At 38.0% G+C, this 17,973-nt stretch overlaps 1 pseudogene; it reads left to right on the forward strand.

Annotated features, from left to right (window-relative positions):
* The first annotated feature begins 11,228 nt into the window (after window positions 1-11,228).
* On the forward strand, window positions 11,229-16,548 carry LOC121173693 (uncharacterized; annotated as a pseudogene).
* The last annotated feature ends 1,425 nt before the right edge of the window (window positions 16,549-17,973 follow it).

Here is a 17,973-nt window from a genome sequence, read left to right on the forward strand (position 1 = left end):
TTTTTATATAAGTATATTTCATTTGAAGATCTTAAATCATTTTTTTTAACAAATTAAATCTTAAAGTTAAAATTTCTTAATGAAGATTCACTTGTCTTAAGAAACATGTTTAATTTCATTAAATCTATCAATTATTTATACATCATTTTAAAGTTATTGATTTTTTATTTCTCTATCTAATTAATCATTTTTCATTAATATTTAGAGAGAATAATTAAATAAACACATGTAAATAAAAAATAATTAATTTATTTAAAATTTAGAAACAAAATTATAAATAATTTTTTTTAAATAATTTTATAATTAGAGAACTATTTAATTTATTGACCATACCCAGCCACCGAAATCCAAATTCATATATAGGATTAAAAAGCCACTATTGTCGATTAAAAACACCCCGCAATACATATCTGTCAATCCATATAACTTTAAATGCATTCGTAATGTGTTTTAATAATAGGTACATATAATAAGGTGGGTGAGTATATTAAATTGTAAATATTTGATAAAATTAGTTATTAAAATATTTAAAAATGTAAAATGACAGAAAATTAATACAATCATAATTTATTTAAAAATGATAAATAAGAAATTGAATAAATATATTAAGGATAAAAATAGAAGAAAATATAAAAAGTTATAAAATATAAGTTAGCGTTAAAAAAATGCTATTACAAGTAGTGATTCGATAGATACTAGAAGAAAAAAGTTTATTTACTGAAAAGTCAAAGAAGTTTTTTAACAAGTAAAAAAAAATTAAAAATTAATTAAAATATCTTATTGAACATAATATTTAAATAATATTTCAAAAAATACTAGAAATTATTGGACGAAACACTCAAATAACCTTTTTAACTAATAAAAAAAAATAAAAACTAGTTAAAATGTCTTATCCATCATAATTCAAATGTACTTGTTTGAAATGAAGGAGGGATGGTCTAAAATCCTCGAAGATCTCCAGTAGCGTGTCTTAAGTATATCATGTATGTCCATTTATTCTTAAATAATAATGTAAAAAAGTTTTACGTTGTAAATATATTTAAAATAATTTTTTTGTCTTATATGATTTTATTTAATTCTAATAGTTTGATAATAATTGTAAGTTTTATATGAGTATATTTAATTTCATATTTTGAAAATAATCAGACACACCGACACACTCTCTCTATAATATATATATATATATATATATATATATATATATATATATATATATATATATAAAATATGAGGAATAATTAAATTATATTGATATAATTTTGATAATTATGACATCAATTTATAACTTTCAAATAAATAATATTTTTTTAAAATTTATTGTTGGATTAAAAATTCCTTTTACATAAATCACATATATAAAATTTGATATTAATCCAAAATCATTTATTATCTCGTTCATATAAATTAAAATCAACATAATATAAACATTTTAAAATATATGAAAATATAAATAATTTAATTACTTTTTTTGTTGTTTAATTTTAATAAAATTTGACACAAACGACTAATATAATTTAATGGTTGGATGAATAAAAATCATATTTTATATCAAGTCATAAAAATAATATAATAATTATCAAAAAGTTATACCAATATAATTTCATCTTTTCTCATATATAATTATTTTAGATAATTTTTATAAAAAAATATTACAATTTTATAACATGAGAGTTACATAAATCAAGTCACTTAATCATAAGAAGTTACTTCACTAAATTTTATAATTTTAACATTAAATATTTCCAAAATTATTGTTAATATATATTCTCTAAAATGTTTTTGTATTAAATAAAATATTTTATACTAAAATTGAGTATTATCATACTGCTAAAATAAAATACATAAACATAATAAACTGCTTTACTTTAAAATCGATTTTAATGATAATTAATTTTATTAAATCAATTTCATTTTAAAGACGTTGAACTAAACACAAAAATGAATACGACAGCTTTGTAAGTCTGAACTATAATGTAAGGACGAAGGACATACGGCAGAGCTAATAAAATAGAAAAGAAGGGTAGGCAAATTTTCCCATCTGGGGTTCTTTTAAAAAGTATTTCCCCAAATGGGGTTCTTTTGAAAAAATTTACATGGGGGGCTATTTTTTATGTAAACTGCATGGGTTCTCTAGCAAACCGCCATTGCCAATGGCGAGTTTGCTGGGCAAAGCCACGTGGCATAGAAAACGCCACTCGCAGTGGTGAGTTGCCTTGCAGGCGAAAGTTGCCACCATGACTGGCGAGTCTGGTCATGGCTTTGGAAACCGCCAGTCAAACTGGCGGGTTGGCTGGTGCAGCCGTAAACGTAGGGTTTTGCTTTTGCAGTGTTTGCGGGTTGCTTTTGCAGGGGGTGCAGGCCTAAAGGGGAGTTGCAACTGCCATTGGCGATTTGAGTGCAAGTTGCAACTCCCTCTGGCGATTTAGGGCAGAGAAAATAGCCACTTCCAGTGGCGATTTAAGGGCTATAAATACACGAAATACTTCTCAACGTAGTTGCCTGTGTACTCAAATTTCAGTTTCTCAACGCTGTTACCTGTTTACTCAAACTTCAGTTTTTAAAAATTGTGAGTGTTAAGGAATTCCGCAAGGTTTTCTATTTTCTTCTTAAGTCTATATTTTAATCAGGTTTGTAGTTTCGAAATTAATAATTTATGTTATAATTTGTTTTTAAGTATGTTGTTGTTTGCTAAGATTTGTCCGCATAAGGTTATGGAATTTGCTATAATTTATGTTATAATTTTTTTTCCATAACTGTGAGTGTTTAGGGATTTATCTGCATAAGGTTTGATATTTGAGGGTTAAATATTTGAATCCATGCCTGTTACACATGCAGATGGCCTTATTTGATTTTGCGCTCAACTTCACACCGTCACTATCCATGTTTGCATTATTTTCAAATTGTCATAATAAATTTGTTTATTGTGTTATTGACAAGGAGGAAAGAAAAACAATAGTACTTACCATACATCAAATTTTTTAGTACCATTAATATAGGTTAGGTCTGACTAGAAAAAAAACGTGCATTTTTAAGTTATATTAAATTTAAACATACTACTTTATTTATAGGTTATTAAAGTTTTTTTAATAAATTAAATATCAAAACATTATTAGTGTAAATTATTTATATTATTACTAAAAAAATAATACGTTTATTTTTTGGAAGTAAAAATAATATGTTCTTATATATATTTAATAAAATTATAATTGATAACACGTTCCTTTTTTGGAAGTAAAAATAATTTATTCCTTTTTGGAAATTAATAATTTGTGTTATAATTTTATGTAAGTAATTTTTTATAGCAGTTTGAATGTATATTTTTTTTATTAATTTTATAATTAAATTAGTTATATTTTATTTTGTAGTTTCCAGTAAAATAATTTGTATGATAATTTTTTTAAGTAATTATTAATTAAAACTAAATTTCAGCTTTCAAGTAATTTTTTTTAAGTAATTTTTTTTATTTCTTAGTTTCCAGTAAAATAATTTGTATTATAATTTTTAAGTAATTTTTTTTATTTCTTACTTTCCAGTAAAATAATTTGTATTATAATTTTTTAAGTAATTTTTAATTAAAACTAGATTTCAGCTTTCAAGTAATTTTTTTAAGTAATTTATTTTATTTAGTAGTTTCTAGTAAAATAATTTGTATTATAATTTTTTAAAGTAATTTTTAAATAAACTAGTTTTCAGTAAAATGATTTGTGTCATCAAATTTTTAATTAAATTTCTTCAGTGTTGGAGTATATTAAAAACTAGATTTCAACTTTGAAAAAGTGTGAGCGTTCTTGAGATTTAAATTTGTCCTCATAAGGTTGAAATTTGCTTCGTAAGACTTTTTGTGATTACATTTGACTATTTTGAATTTATTATGAATAATTCATTAAAATATTGTTTTTGTAGGTACACGATGAATTCGGTTATAACAGTTGTCATACCCCATTTTTGACCCGTTTTTATTTCTTTTTTTCTCGTCTTTTAAGCCGGAAATTTCCATCATTTCAGATGAAATTTCGGCAGGGAGGTATTTTAAAATACCTCATTTTTGTTTTGAAGACGACCCCTTTTTTTTTTTTTATTTACCTTTTTATTATTATTATTATTATTCTTAGTTATTATTTTCTTCTTTTTTTTTTCCTTTTATTAAGTGTTTTTATTATTTCCGTTTTTTATTAATATCTTTATTAGTATCTTCTTTTCGTTTTTTTTATTTTATTTTATTTTATCTTATGTTTGCTGTTTTATATTTTGTCTATTTTCCTTTCCGTTTTTCCTTTTTCTTCTTTTCGGTCTTTTTTGGTCCAGGCCCAGAGGGCTCTTCGTTTTTTACCCTAATTCTGTCCTTTAAATGCTGCATTAATTACTGTGCGTGTCAGAGGAGTGAATACGGACAGTCAAAGCGCCAGAACAGCCAAGCCTACAAAGAACCGCCACCCTCCTCCTCCGTGAACCACCGCCATCAGCCGAGCCTACAAAGAACCGCCACCCTCCTCCTCCGTGAACCACCACCATCAGCCAAGCCTACAAAGAACCGCCACCCTCCTCCTCCGTGAACCACCACCATCGACCAAGCCTACATCAGATCCGCCACCCAACACCACCAACCACAAGCACTGCGTCAAACACCCAACACCACCAACCACAAGCACTGCGTCAAACACCCAACACCACCAACCACAAGCACTGCGTCAAACACCCACACCCACACAACCCAAGCTGTAACCGATTTTACTCTGAAGCTTAAACGATAATATAAGGACAAAGGTAGTTCACTTTTTTTCTAAGATTCAAGGCTAGATCTAGGCTTTATCGGTATTGGTTTTTTTTCAAAAAAAAATAACTGTGGATTTGAGAACTAGGAAAAAAAGGGAATTCAAAACATGTAGTTTTTTAAAAAAAAAAAAAAAAAAAAAAAAGGAGGAGATTCTTTTTCCGACGCGGCGGCGCCGCCACCCATGGCCAGCCAGCCACGGCGCCGGTAAACAACTTCCGGCGGTGTGTGTTAGAGAGAGAAGAGAGCTCTTGAGCGTTTTTTTTTTAGAGAGAGAAAGAGGTTGGATTTATGTTTTTTTTGTGTTTATTTTCTAATTTATACTGCTGCCATGACCAAGACTATGGTGCACGCGGATCTCTGTGTCCCCATGGACCGTCAGGGTTGAACCGTTAGATCCTAGATCTAACGGCCAATGTTATCCCCTGTTTTGATCAGATGCGTCTCACCTCTTGGTTTTTACTTTGTTCTTCTTCTCTTGTGACGTTTGATTGAGATCTAATGGCTAAGACTGTGTCTCCCCATGATCAAATCTGGACGCTTCGATCAATCTGACGATTCAGATTTGATCTGTTAAGCCCACATTTTTATTTGAGCCCGTTTCTTTTTTCTGTTTCTTCTAGTATTTTACTTTCTGCACTTCCCTGTTACTTCTGCACCCCCTTTTTTCTTCTCTATTCTTTTTTTGTTGTTGCTTTTTTTTTATGCATCATATTTACTTTATGCCCTTGCATTTTTTATTTTCTTTATTCATTTTCCAGCACCATATCTATTTTACGTCTTGCATTTTATTTTCCAGTATCATATTTATTTTTTGTCTTGCATTTTTTATTTTATTTTGTTTATTTTTATTTTATGCATCATGTTTACTTTATGTCTTGCATTTTTTATTATTTATTTTTAGCATCATGTTTATTTTATGTCTTGCATTTTTATTTTCTTTTTTATTTCCAGCATTATATTTATTTTTATGTCTTGCATTTTATTTTCTTTATTTATTTTATGCACCATATGTATTTATTGTTTTGTATTTCATGCATTTTTATTATTTCTTCTAGCATATTTATTTTAATGCATTTGCAATTTTTTATTGCCAATTAGAATGTATCTAGGTCCAATGTAAATAAAAATAAAGATGAGAATCTGCGCCGACACTCACATTTTTTTTTTTTTTTTGCCGAGGACGATAATGTAATTTGAACCGTATCCGAGGAAAAGGACCCTCACTTGATCCAACGTCATTTTAAGGGATCCGGCGCGTTTAGACTTATCTTTGCATAACTAAAAAAAAAAAAAGAAAAAAAAAGAAAAAAGAAAAAAGTCAAAACCCAAAAACTTTCCATAATCAAAATTTCAAAAAGGGGGTCAATCTTTATTCTTTCTTTCTTAATCAAATCTTTAATCAATCTTTAATCAATCAAAACTTTTTTCCAATTTAAAATCAATCGAACTCATTTCTTTTATTTCTTCTATGCCTTTTCGGCCTCTTATCTTGCCTAAACTCTTCTTTTTCGAACTTTAAAATCAATCAAAACCAACCACTCGACTTTCTACCCCGAACTACATGATTTTGATCCCATTCGGGTATGTAGGCAAAAGACTTTGTCTTTCCAAATCAATAAACAAAAAAACTTTTTTCTCCTTTCTTTTAAACCTATCTCTTTAATCTTTTCACACTTAAGCATTTATTTCCAAACAAATAATCAATTTAGCATAAAGATAAAATAAGCAAGAGGTTCCTATAAAGTACTATAGACGTTTAGGGTGCTAGTACCTTCCCTTTGCGTAACCAACCCCCGGACCTTTTGATCTCTTAAAAACTAGGGTTTTTCGAGCTTTCTCCCTTTTCTTCGGAAAAATAAAAGATCGGTGGTGATCTTAAAAATTGCGAGTCAACGCTAATCAATAGCTTGATATCCAAAAATCACCGCGACAGAAAAATGGCGACTCCACTGGGGATCGAAGACTCCTAAGTGGGTTAAACCTATCTTGTTTTTTTCATCTTTATGCTTTGTTATTATTTGAAACTGTAAATACGTGCTTAAGTGTTTATCTCTACGTGAGTGGTGAGATAAGTCCTACACCCGGATTTGAGGGAAACATAAGATAGGATGGTGGTATAATCATCGTGTCTTTCCGAGAGTGAGTTTCGGATGTGGCACATGTGATAACCCCGCTCAATGGAGGGATCTTGGGAGTATTACTATGTTGGCATGAGTAGTCGTGTCCGGCATTGATATTTTCAAGCGACCTATGAAGTTGAGGACCTTTAGTTACCTTTAACCCATCTTGGCCTTTTAGGACGTAGTGCGGTGGCTAATCAAGAGTAGTCTTGAATTGGTTGATACGCGATACTACACTCAAACGAGGCTTTCCTATGGACGTTGTTGGACCGGGAGTAGTCCCGTAATCCGACAATATTCGGAAGTGGTCAATGACTTTGGGAACTTGGTAGAACCCGTGATGCAGGTACATATGAAACCATAGTCCTCACCAAATGGCGTGTTTACCCTTAACTCCAACATTTTGGACTTAACTTCACCATGTTTTCTCCGTACTTTGGCATAATCATGCATACACGCATCCATGCATAAACTCTTTTTTCATCCAAATTATCGAAGGACTTAGACAAGCTTTTTGTAAACTTTGTAGATATGGACATCCCACTGAGAAGCACTAGGAAGTACCTTTTCAAAAAAACAGACTTGTTGAGATTAAGGGAGCTAGCATCTTTAGTAAGTGATCCAGTTGATTTTCAAGCTCACCATGGGAAGTTGCTCAGAATTCTTAGAGTAGATGTTGAGGAAGGATGCCTAGAGACCCTGGTTCAGTTCTATGACCCGCTCTACCATTGCTTCACATTTCCCGATTACCAGCTTGTCCCCACACTTGAAGAGTACTCCTACCTAGTTGGCTTACCTGTGCCAGACAAGATACCTTTCCATGGTTTTGAGCCTACCCCTAAACCCTCCGACATCGCAGCCGCTCTCCATCTTAAAACCTCCATCATCCAAGCAAACCTTACCTCTAAAGGAGGCCTCCAAGGTCTTCCCACCCACTTCCTCTACCAACAAGCCTCCATATTTGCTGAAGCAGCTAGTACACTTGCCTTCCATTCTGTCCTAGCCCTCCTTATATATGGCCTTTTACTCTTCCCAAATATTGACAACTTCATCGATATCAATGCCATTAAAATCCTCCTTACAAAGAACCCCGTACCCACTCTACTCGCCGATACCTACCACTCTATCCATGACCGTACCCAGGCTGGCCGTGGAACCATTTCTTGTTGTGCACCTTTACTCTATCTGTGGTTTACCTCCCACTTACCTCAATCCCGTGCCTTCAAGACCAATGATGACAAACTTTCTTGGCCTCACCGAATCATGACTCTTGACCCATCTGACATCGTTTGGTACCAAGCAGCTAGTGACGTTGGAGAGATTATTGTGAGTTGTGGTGAATATCCCAACGTACCTCTTTTGGGTATGCGTGGCGGAATTAGCTACAACCCACTTCTCGCTCGACGACAATTTGGGTACCCGATAAAGACAAAACCAAACAACCTTGCCTTGACTAATGAATTCTATCTTAACCATGGAGATCACTCGAACAAAAAGGAAAGATTCGCACAAGCTTGGAGCGCCATCCGTAGACTCAGCAGAAGTCAGTTGGGGAAGAAATCAGACCATGTGCATGAATCTTACACCCAGTGGGTTATTGATAGGACCAAGAGCTTTGGCCTACCCTACCACTTACCAAGATACCTATCGTCCACCATCCCACCATCATCCTTGCCTATCCCCTTTGACACTAAGGAAGAGTTTCATGAACAATTAACCAAAGAAAGGCAAGAAAAAGAAACTTGGAAGAGGAGATGCCAGGAGCTCGAGCGAGAGAATGAGACTTTGAAGGGGAAGATAGCCCAACAGAGCCGTGAGCTTTTTATCCAGAACCAGAGGATGATTGAGAAGGACGACTTGCTTCGTCGGAAAGACGCTTTGCTCCACCAAGATGCTAGAAGGAAGAGGAGGTTTATGGATTTGTTCTCCCGTACACATTCAGATTCCGAGGACCCATCTACTCCGGGAGTTTGAGTCTGAAGTTCTTAGGACCTTATGTTTAGATTTTAGCTCCCGAAATCTCTTGACTTGTAAAAAAAAAAAAAAAAAAAAAAAAAAAAAAAAAAAATTCTTTGTAATATTCCAATGTTTAAGTGAAGTGTTTCAGTTTATGATGTTTACAATTTCTCTAACAAGTTCTTCGATAATAATTTGTTCTCTTTCTTTTTGCATAAGCATAAGCATGCATCATGTTGCATTCATAGTTTCTAAATCGAGTCTCACACTGTGTTCTCTACTTCAAAAGGGGGGTCAATCAGCCACCGCCCAAGGAAAGTGGCCCGGCGAATTCTCCACAAACCAACTCGCATTTACAACACCAGGGCCAATCGGAAGAGGATGGATTAGTTGAACAAGAAAATCAGAGTCTCAGGGAGGAGGTTGCCACTTTACGAGAGGGAATGGATAGGTTGACGACCATGATGAGTGCTCTCCTGTCAGCCCAGAACTCTCAAGCTGCCGCCGCTGCTGTAGAGCAGCCTTTGGTGAGCACAACCCCGCTATCTACAGTGACTTCTCCACCCCTCTTTTTGCCTCCAGGTTGTACATGGGGAATGCCACCTCCAGTCTGTGGAAGTCCCCACCTGCTGTATCTGAAGTTCCACTTCCTTTTGCTCAGCAGTCAGCACCGGTTCCGCAACCCGTACCTCTTTCCCTCAAGCTGCAATGACTTATTCAGCACCACTGATTCACACTATTCAACAAGAGGTTGAACCAATTTTCCAAGCTGAAAATGTTGTAGCCTTCGACAAGATGGAAGAACTCCAAGAAAGATTTGATGGTATGCAAAGGAAGTCGAAGCCCTCCGAGGAAGAGATCTGTTCGGGAAGGACGCCTGTGAATTATGCTTGGTCCCAAATGTTACTATCCCTCACAAGTTCAAGGTGCCAGACTTCGAGAAGTATAAAGGGAACTCTTGTCCCCGCAGCCACTTGGTGATGTACGCGCGGAAAATGTCCATGTATACTGACAATCATAAGCTGCTTATTCATTTCTTTCAGGACAGCCTGACTGGGGCCGCTCTAAAGTGGTATATGAATTTGGACAGTGCGAGCATTCGTACTTTCAATGACCTAGGTGAAGCGTTCATCCGGCAGTATAAGTACAATCTGGACATGGCCCCGATCGTGATCAACTCCGTGCGATGACACAAAAAGAGAAGCAAACGTTCAAGGAGTATGCCCAGCGTTGGAGGGAAGTGGCTGCCCAGATTATCCCGCCGTTGGAAGAAAGGGAAATGACCAAAATATTTCTGAAGACCCTGAGCCAGTTTTATTACGAGAAAATGGTTGCAAGTGCACCAACAGACTTCACCGAAATGGTCAACATGGGGGTGCGATTAGAGGAAGGTGTCCGAGAGGGACGTTTGACTGGGGAAAGTACCCCTGCCGCAAGTAATGCCAAGAAGTTTGGAGGCCACTTTGCGAAGAAGAAAGATCAAGAGGTGGGAATGGTAGCTCATGGTAAGCCTCAGCAGAATTTCACCCCATATCGTCAGGTTGCGAATGTCGCATCCACTATCCCAAACCCATCATATCACCAACAAAGGCCACATTACCCCTACCAATACCCTCCACAACAATACCCTCCACAACAATACCCTCCACAACAATATCATCCACAACAATATCCTCCACAGCAATACCATCAGCCACAATACCCTCAAAAACAACAAAATCGCCCGCAACCCCCCAACAACCATATCACTCACAAAACCGCCAGAAAACAACCTTTGATCCAATCCCAATGAAATATGTTGACTTACTCCCCGCCCTGCTCGCCAAAAACCTTGTCCAGGTCAGAACACCCCCTCGCACACCAGATGTTTTACCTCCCTGGTTTCGTCATGATTTAACCTGCGCTTTCCACCAAGGGGCCCCAGGTCATGACGTTGAAAACTGCTACGTCCTGAAGAATGAAGTGCAAAAACTAGTCCGAGCCAACTTGCTATCCTTCAAAGATCAGAATCCCAATGTTCAGGCGAACCCTCTGCCGAACCATGGGCCTACTGTCAACATGATACAAGATTGTGATGAAGACGGTGTCATCCTGAACGTCCAGCACATTCGAACTCCCCTGGTCCCAATACATATCAAGATGTGCGAGGCAGCTCTGTTTGACCATGATCATGCAGCGTGTGAAGTATGTCCTGTGAATGTAAAAGGATGCCCGAAGGTACAAGAGGACATACAAGGGCTGATAGACAGCAGAGAACTAATCATCACGAGGAAGGGCAAAGAAGTGTGCGTCATTACCCCCGAGTTTCAGCGGTGGAAATAAGCTATAACAGTGGGGAATCAACTACTACTCCACTAGTGATTAGCTTGCCAGGACCTATGACGTATGCTTCTCTAAAAGCGGTCCCTTACAAGTATAGTGCCACGATGTTGGAAGGTGGGCAGGAGGTGCCTTTGCCCTCTCTAACTCCTGCGATTTCTGTGGACAACATTGCTAGTGACAGCAGGATTCTGAGGAATGGACGTGTTATCCCCACTTTGTTTGCAAAGAAAGTGAATGATCCGGCAGTTAAACAGGTGCAGTGAACGGCCCCGGTACAAGGAAGGAAGTAGGCCAATCCAATGGGACTAACAAGAATTCTGATCATGACGAAATTCTGAAACTGATCCAGAAGAGTGAGTATAAAGTAGTAGACCAGCTGTTGCAAACTCCCTCTAAGATATCCATTTTGTCTCTGCTATTGAACTCAGAAGCACACCGTGAGGCTCTAATGAAGGTGTTAGACCAAGCTTTTGTGGAGAGGGACGTGACTGTTAATCAATTGGACAGTATAGTAGGAAACATTACTGCCTGCAATAATTTAAGTTTTAGTGATGAAGAGCTTCCTGAGGAGGGGAGGAACCACAATCTGGCGTTACATATATCGGTGAACTGCAAGTCTGATGCTCTGTCGAATGTACTTGTGGACACTGGTTCCTCATTGAATGTAATGGCCAAATCCACATTAGATCAACTTTCTACCAGGGGCCTCCCATGAGAAGAAGCGGGGTGGTTGTCAAAGCGTTTGATGGATCAAGAAAGTCTGTTATCGGGGAGGTTGATTTGCCCATTACAATTGGGCCGTTTGTTTTCCAAATTACATTCCAGGTGATGGATATCCAAGCCGCATACAGTTGCCTTTTGGGTAGGCCGTGGATCCATGAAGCTGGGGCCGTGACATCCACCTTGCATCAAAAGCTGAAGTTTGTCAGAAATGGAAGATTGATCACTGTGAGCGGGAGGAAGCCTTGTTGGTTAGTCATTTGTCAGCTTTTTCCTTTATTGGTGCTGATGAAACAGAAGGAACCTCTTTCCAAGGCCTGACTGTAGAGGGTAAAAAGCCAGAGAAAAATGAAGTATCTTTTGCTACTTGGAAGAGCGCACAGAAAGTGGTGCAGGAAGGAACAGGTGTAGGATGGGGAAAAGTTGTGCAGTTGCTAGAGAGTAAAAACCGTGAAGGACTGGGATTTGCTTCTTCTGCAGGATCCGCAACGAACAGTGTTGGATCAAGCTCCATTACTAGCACCTTTTGTAGCGCCGGGTTCATCAACGACTCGCCAGAAGCCAATGCTGTCTTGGAAGATGTTCCTGAAGAGATAGTACTTGCATTTGTTACACCTGGAAAACTTGTTCGCAACTGGGACGCGGTTGACATCCCTTCAGTAGTTCATGCATCAAAGTAATGTGTCTTTTGTTTTTTCTGTTTGTTTGTTTTTCAAAAAAAGATCCTTTCGTCTTGCCCAGGACGAAAGCGCAATTATGTAGGGCTGTTTTGTTTCAAGCACTACTCTTATTAATGGAAAATGTGGTTTATCCCGATATCTATGCTTATTGCTCTTTCTGGAAAATGGTAACACAAAAAACCCAAAAATATTTTATTTTTGTTTTCTGATTTCAATTAATTATAAAAAGTCTGCATTGTTCACTCATTTTCTAAAGTCAATCATCAATCATATGCAGACTAAGCATTTATGAGCCCGTTGAACATAATAACCCTGCACTCTCTCCCAACTTCGAATCTCCTGTCTACGAGGCTGAAGAGGAGGATGATGATGAAATCCCGGAGGAACTTGCTCGGTTATTGGAATATGAAAAGAAAACCATTCGGCCTCATGAGGAGGTAGTAGAGGTGATTAACTTGGGAACCAAGGAAGATAAGAAGGAAGTCAAGATTGGGGCATCGCTTGAGGCAACTGTCAAACGAAGGGTGATTGAATTACTCAAAGAATATGCCGATGTGTTCGCATGGTCGTACCAGGATATGCCCGGCTTGGATCCCCGTATTGTGGAGCACCGTTTGCCTTTGAAGCCCGAATGCCCACCGGTCAAACAGAAACTGAGAAGAACTCGCCCTGACATGGCTCTCAAGATCAAAGAGGAAGTACAGAAGCAGATCGATGCAGGTTTTCTTGTCACATCAGAGTATCCTCAATGGTTAGCCAACATAGTGCCTGTTCCAAAGAGGGACGGCAAGGTCAGGATGTGCGTTGACTACCGGGATTTGAACAAGGCTAGTCCGAAAGATGACTTTCCTCTACCTCACATCGATGTATTGGTTGATAGCGCTGCGAAGTCCAAGGTCTTCTCCTTCATGGACGGTTTCTCTGGGTACAATCAGATCAAGATGGCAGTTGAAGACAGAGAAAAGACATCTTTCATCACGCCTTGGGGCACCTTTTGTTACAGGGTAATGCCTTTTGGGTTGATAAATGCAGGTGCTACTTACCAAAGAGGCATGACCACTCTCTTTCATGACTTGATGCACAAAGAGATAGAAGTATACGTGGATGATATGATTGTTAAGTCAGGCACTGAAGAAGAACATGTCGAGTACTTGCTGAAGATGTTTCAACGGCTGAGAAAGTACCAACTTCGACTGAATCCCAACAAATGTACCTTTGGTGTTAGATCTGGAAAACTCTTGGGCTTCATTGTCAGTCAGAAAGGTATTGAAGTAGATCCTGACAAGGTCAAGGCCATTAGAGAAATGCCGATTCCACAAACAGAGAAACAAGTGAGAGGTTTTCTTGGGCGCCTAAATTACATTTCCCGTTTCATCTCGCACATGACAGCCACGTGCGGACCTATATTCAAGTTGCTTCGAAAAGATCAAGGGGTTGTTTGGACCGAAGATTGTCAAAAGGCTTTTGATGGTATCAAGAATTATCTGCTAGAACCTCCAATTCTTATACCTCCAGTTGAAGGAAGGCCTCTGATTATGTACTTGACTGTGTTAGAAGATTCTATGGGTTGTGTGCTCGGACAACAAGATGAGACCGGAAGGAAAGAGCATGCCATCTACTACTTGAGCAAGAAGTTTACAGATTGTGAGTCCAGGTACTCCCTACTTGAGAAAACTTGTTGTGCACTAGCCTGGGCTGCCAAGCGTCTTCGTCACTACATGATTAACCACACCACCTGGCTAATATCCAAGATGGACCCGATCAAGTATATCTTTGAGAAACCCGCTCTGACAGGAAGAATTGCTCGTTGGCAGATGTTGTTATCCGAGTATGATATCGAATACCGCACCCAGAAGGCAATTAAGGGGAGTGTTCTTGCTGATCATTTGGCTCACCAACCAATTGAGGACTATCAACCCATCAAGTTTGACTTTCCTGATGAAGAGATTATGTACTTGAAGATGAAAGATTGTGATGAACCCTTGCTTGGAGAAGGTCCGGATCCCGAGTCTAGATGGGGTTTGATTTTTGATGGAGCCGTGAATGTCTTTGGCAATGGAATTGGGGCAGTTATTATCACTCCTGAAGGTAATCATCTCCCTTTCGCTGCAAGGTTACAGTTTGATTGCACCAAAAATATGGCAGAGTATGAAGCATGTATCCTGGGCATTGAAAAAGCCATCGACTTGGGAATCAAGAACCTTGACATTTACGGGGATTCAGCTCTCGTAATCAACCAAATCAAAGGAGAATGGGAAACTCGCCACCCCGGTTTGATTCCATACAAAGATTATGCAAAGCGTTTGCTAACCTTCTTCAACAAAGTGGAGCTTCACCACATCCCTCGTGATGAGAACCAGATGGCAGATGCGTTAGCAACTTTATCCTCCATGTACGAAGTGAGTCACCGAAACAATTTGCCAACAATCAGAATTCAGCGCCTCGAGAGGCCCGCTCACGTATTTGCAGTCGGAGAGGTTGTTGGTGATAAGCCCTGGTTCCATGATATCAAGTGTTTCCTCCAAAGTCAGGAATATCCACCTGGAGCATCCAACAAGGATAGGAGAACTTTGAGAAGATTGTCTGGTAATTTCTTCCTAAATGGGGATGTTTTGTACAAAAGAAACTTTGACATGGTACTACTCAGGTGTGTAGATAAGCAAGAAGCAGAATTTTTGATGCATGAGGTACATGAAGGCTCCTTTGGAACTCACCCCAATGGACATGCAATGGCAAGGAAGTTGTTGAGAGCAGGTTACTACTGGATGTCGATGGAGACAGATTGTTGCAAACATGCTAGGAAGTGCCACAAGTGCCAGATTTATGCTGACAGAATTCATGTACCACCAACTACACTTAATGTTCTTTCTTCTCCGTGGCCCTTCTCTATGTGGGGCATCGATATGATTGGTAGAATCGAACCGAAAGCTTCAAACGGGCATCGTTTCATTCTAGTGGCTATTGATTACTTCACCAAGTGGGTTGAAGCAGCATCTTATGCAAATGTGACTAAGCAAGTTGTGGTCCGCTTTATCAAGAATCAGATCATCTGCCGTTATGGTGTGCCCAACAGAATCATTACAGATAATGGAACGAACTTGAACAACAAGATGATGAAAGATTTGTGTGAAGAGTTCAAGATTGAGCATCACAATTCTTCTCCTTACAGACCTCAGATGAATGGCGCAGTTGAAGCTGCAAACAAGAATATCAAGAAGATAGTGCAGAAGATGGTGGTCACATACAAAGACTGGCATGAGATGTTACCGTATGCTTTGCATGGGTATCGTACTTCAGTGCGTACCTCAACAGGGGCAACCCCCTTCTCTTTGGTGTATGGCATGGAAGCAGTACTCCCTGTGGAGATTGAGATTCCATCAATGAGAGTTCTAATGGAGGCCCAGTTATCAGAAGCTGAATGGTGCCAAAGCAGATATGATCAGTTGAATCTAATTGAAGAAAAACGCATGAAGGCCTTGTGCCACGGACAACTTTATCAACAGAGGATGAAGCAAGCTTTCGACAAGAAGGTTCGTCCTCGTGTGTTTCGCGAAGGAGATCTTGTGCTCAAGAAGGTTTTATCTTTCCAACCCGATTCTAGGGGCAAGTGGACGCCTAATTACGAAGGCCCATATGTCGTCAAGAGAGCTTTCTCTGGTGGTGCACTGACTCTTACGACTATGGATGGAGATGAGCTCCCTCGTCCCGTGAATGCGGATGCAGTCAAGAAATACTTTGTCTAAAAATAAAAGAACAGCTCGGTAAGTCGAAAACCCGAAAGGGCGGCTTAGGCAAAAATGAGCGTCTCGGTGGGTCGAAAACCCGAAAGGGCGGCCCAGGCAAAAATTAGAGACATCAAACAGAAAAATAATCAGCCTGATAGGTCGAAAACCCGAAAGGGCGATCTATGCAAAAGTTAAGGATCAAAAGACAAAGTAACTGCATCGAGATGATCTTCGTTCATTTGGGGCACAATGGAATGTCAAGGAGACCTTGAATCTGAAGCATCCAAACAGTGGAATTCAAGGTTGTCAGAGGGAACAACGGTTATTGTGTTCAATGAACCTTTGATTTATATTTACCATTTTCCAAACTTTGTAAGATCTGTGGAGCCATGCCATTGGCAGGTCACCACTCTTTCAAATAAATTTGAGCCTGTTGCCTTTCATTTGGAATTCTCATTTATTCAGCTTATAAAACCTTTCTTTTTTTATGGTAGCATTTGAAACGAAATATTTCTCAAAATCATAAATTTTCTTTCATATCTTTTTTGAGAAGCACAAACGACAAAACACTTTTTCTTTGAAAACGTGAATAGGTGAAGGGTGCGCCAACAGCTACCCTGAGAATGGATAAACCTTGCAGGTTGCACGTGGTCAATTGCTTTTTTTCAAAAAAAAAATAAAAAATAATAATAATAATAATAAGCATGACCACAGAAGCACCAGCTCTCCTACCATGTTTTTTTTTGGATTGGTACGTTCTCCCCAAGAAATGTTTATTCCCCATCAGTTGCTGCATATGTCGGGCTTTACCCCGTCACTATTTTGATATACCATAGTGGCATCATCCCCATTGAAGATTGCCGAGTGTTTGTGATGCGACGTCGGGTCACTTTCAATCTTACCTGTCCAATCTTGTTCCATCCAATTTATCATTCGTACAATCATACAAGTCAATCCTCCATACGGTCATACAAGTCGTGTCGTTATTCATGCATATACACATTCATGCATATACAATAAAGACAATATCATGCATACATGGCTGCATTAACCATCATGAGTCTTGCTTCAATCACCTTTTCATTTCAATCAATCATGAATAACTTGTAACCCTCTTTTTCCCCCAAGTGTCATCCCCAGTGTGTCTGATCTGAGGATGTCACCCTCTCTCCGCCAAGTGGTAATTTCTTTAATGAACAGTTTGTGCATCAGTTGCCTCTCTTTCTTGTCATCAGTTGACTAGTTCGGCAATAACCTGAACAGTTGACATTTATCTTTGTTTCTTATCAGTTGACTAGTTCGGCAATAACCCGAACAGTTGACATTTATCTTTGTTTCTTATCAGTTGACTAGTTCGGCAATAACCCGAACAGTTGACATTTATCTTTGTTTCTTATCAGTTGACTAGTTCGGCAATAACCTGAACAGTTGACATTTATCTTTGTTTCTTATCAGTGGACTAGTTCGGCAATAACCCGAACAGTTGACATTTATCTTTGTTTCTTATCAGTTGACTAGTTCGGCAATAACCTGAACAGTTGACATTTATCTTTGTTTCTTATCAGTTGGCTAGTTCGGCAATAACCCGGACAGTTGATATTTATCTTTGTTTCTTGTCAGTTGACTAGTTCGGCAATAACCCGAACAGTTGACATTTATCTTCAATTCTGGTCAGT

This window comes from Glycine max, chromosome 16 (assembly GCF_000004515.6).
Source record: "Glycine max cultivar Williams 82 chromosome 16, Glycine_max_v4.0, whole genome shotgun sequence".
NCBI classification, from domain to species: Eukaryota; Viridiplantae; Streptophyta; class Magnoliopsida; order Fabales; family Fabaceae; genus Glycine; species Glycine max.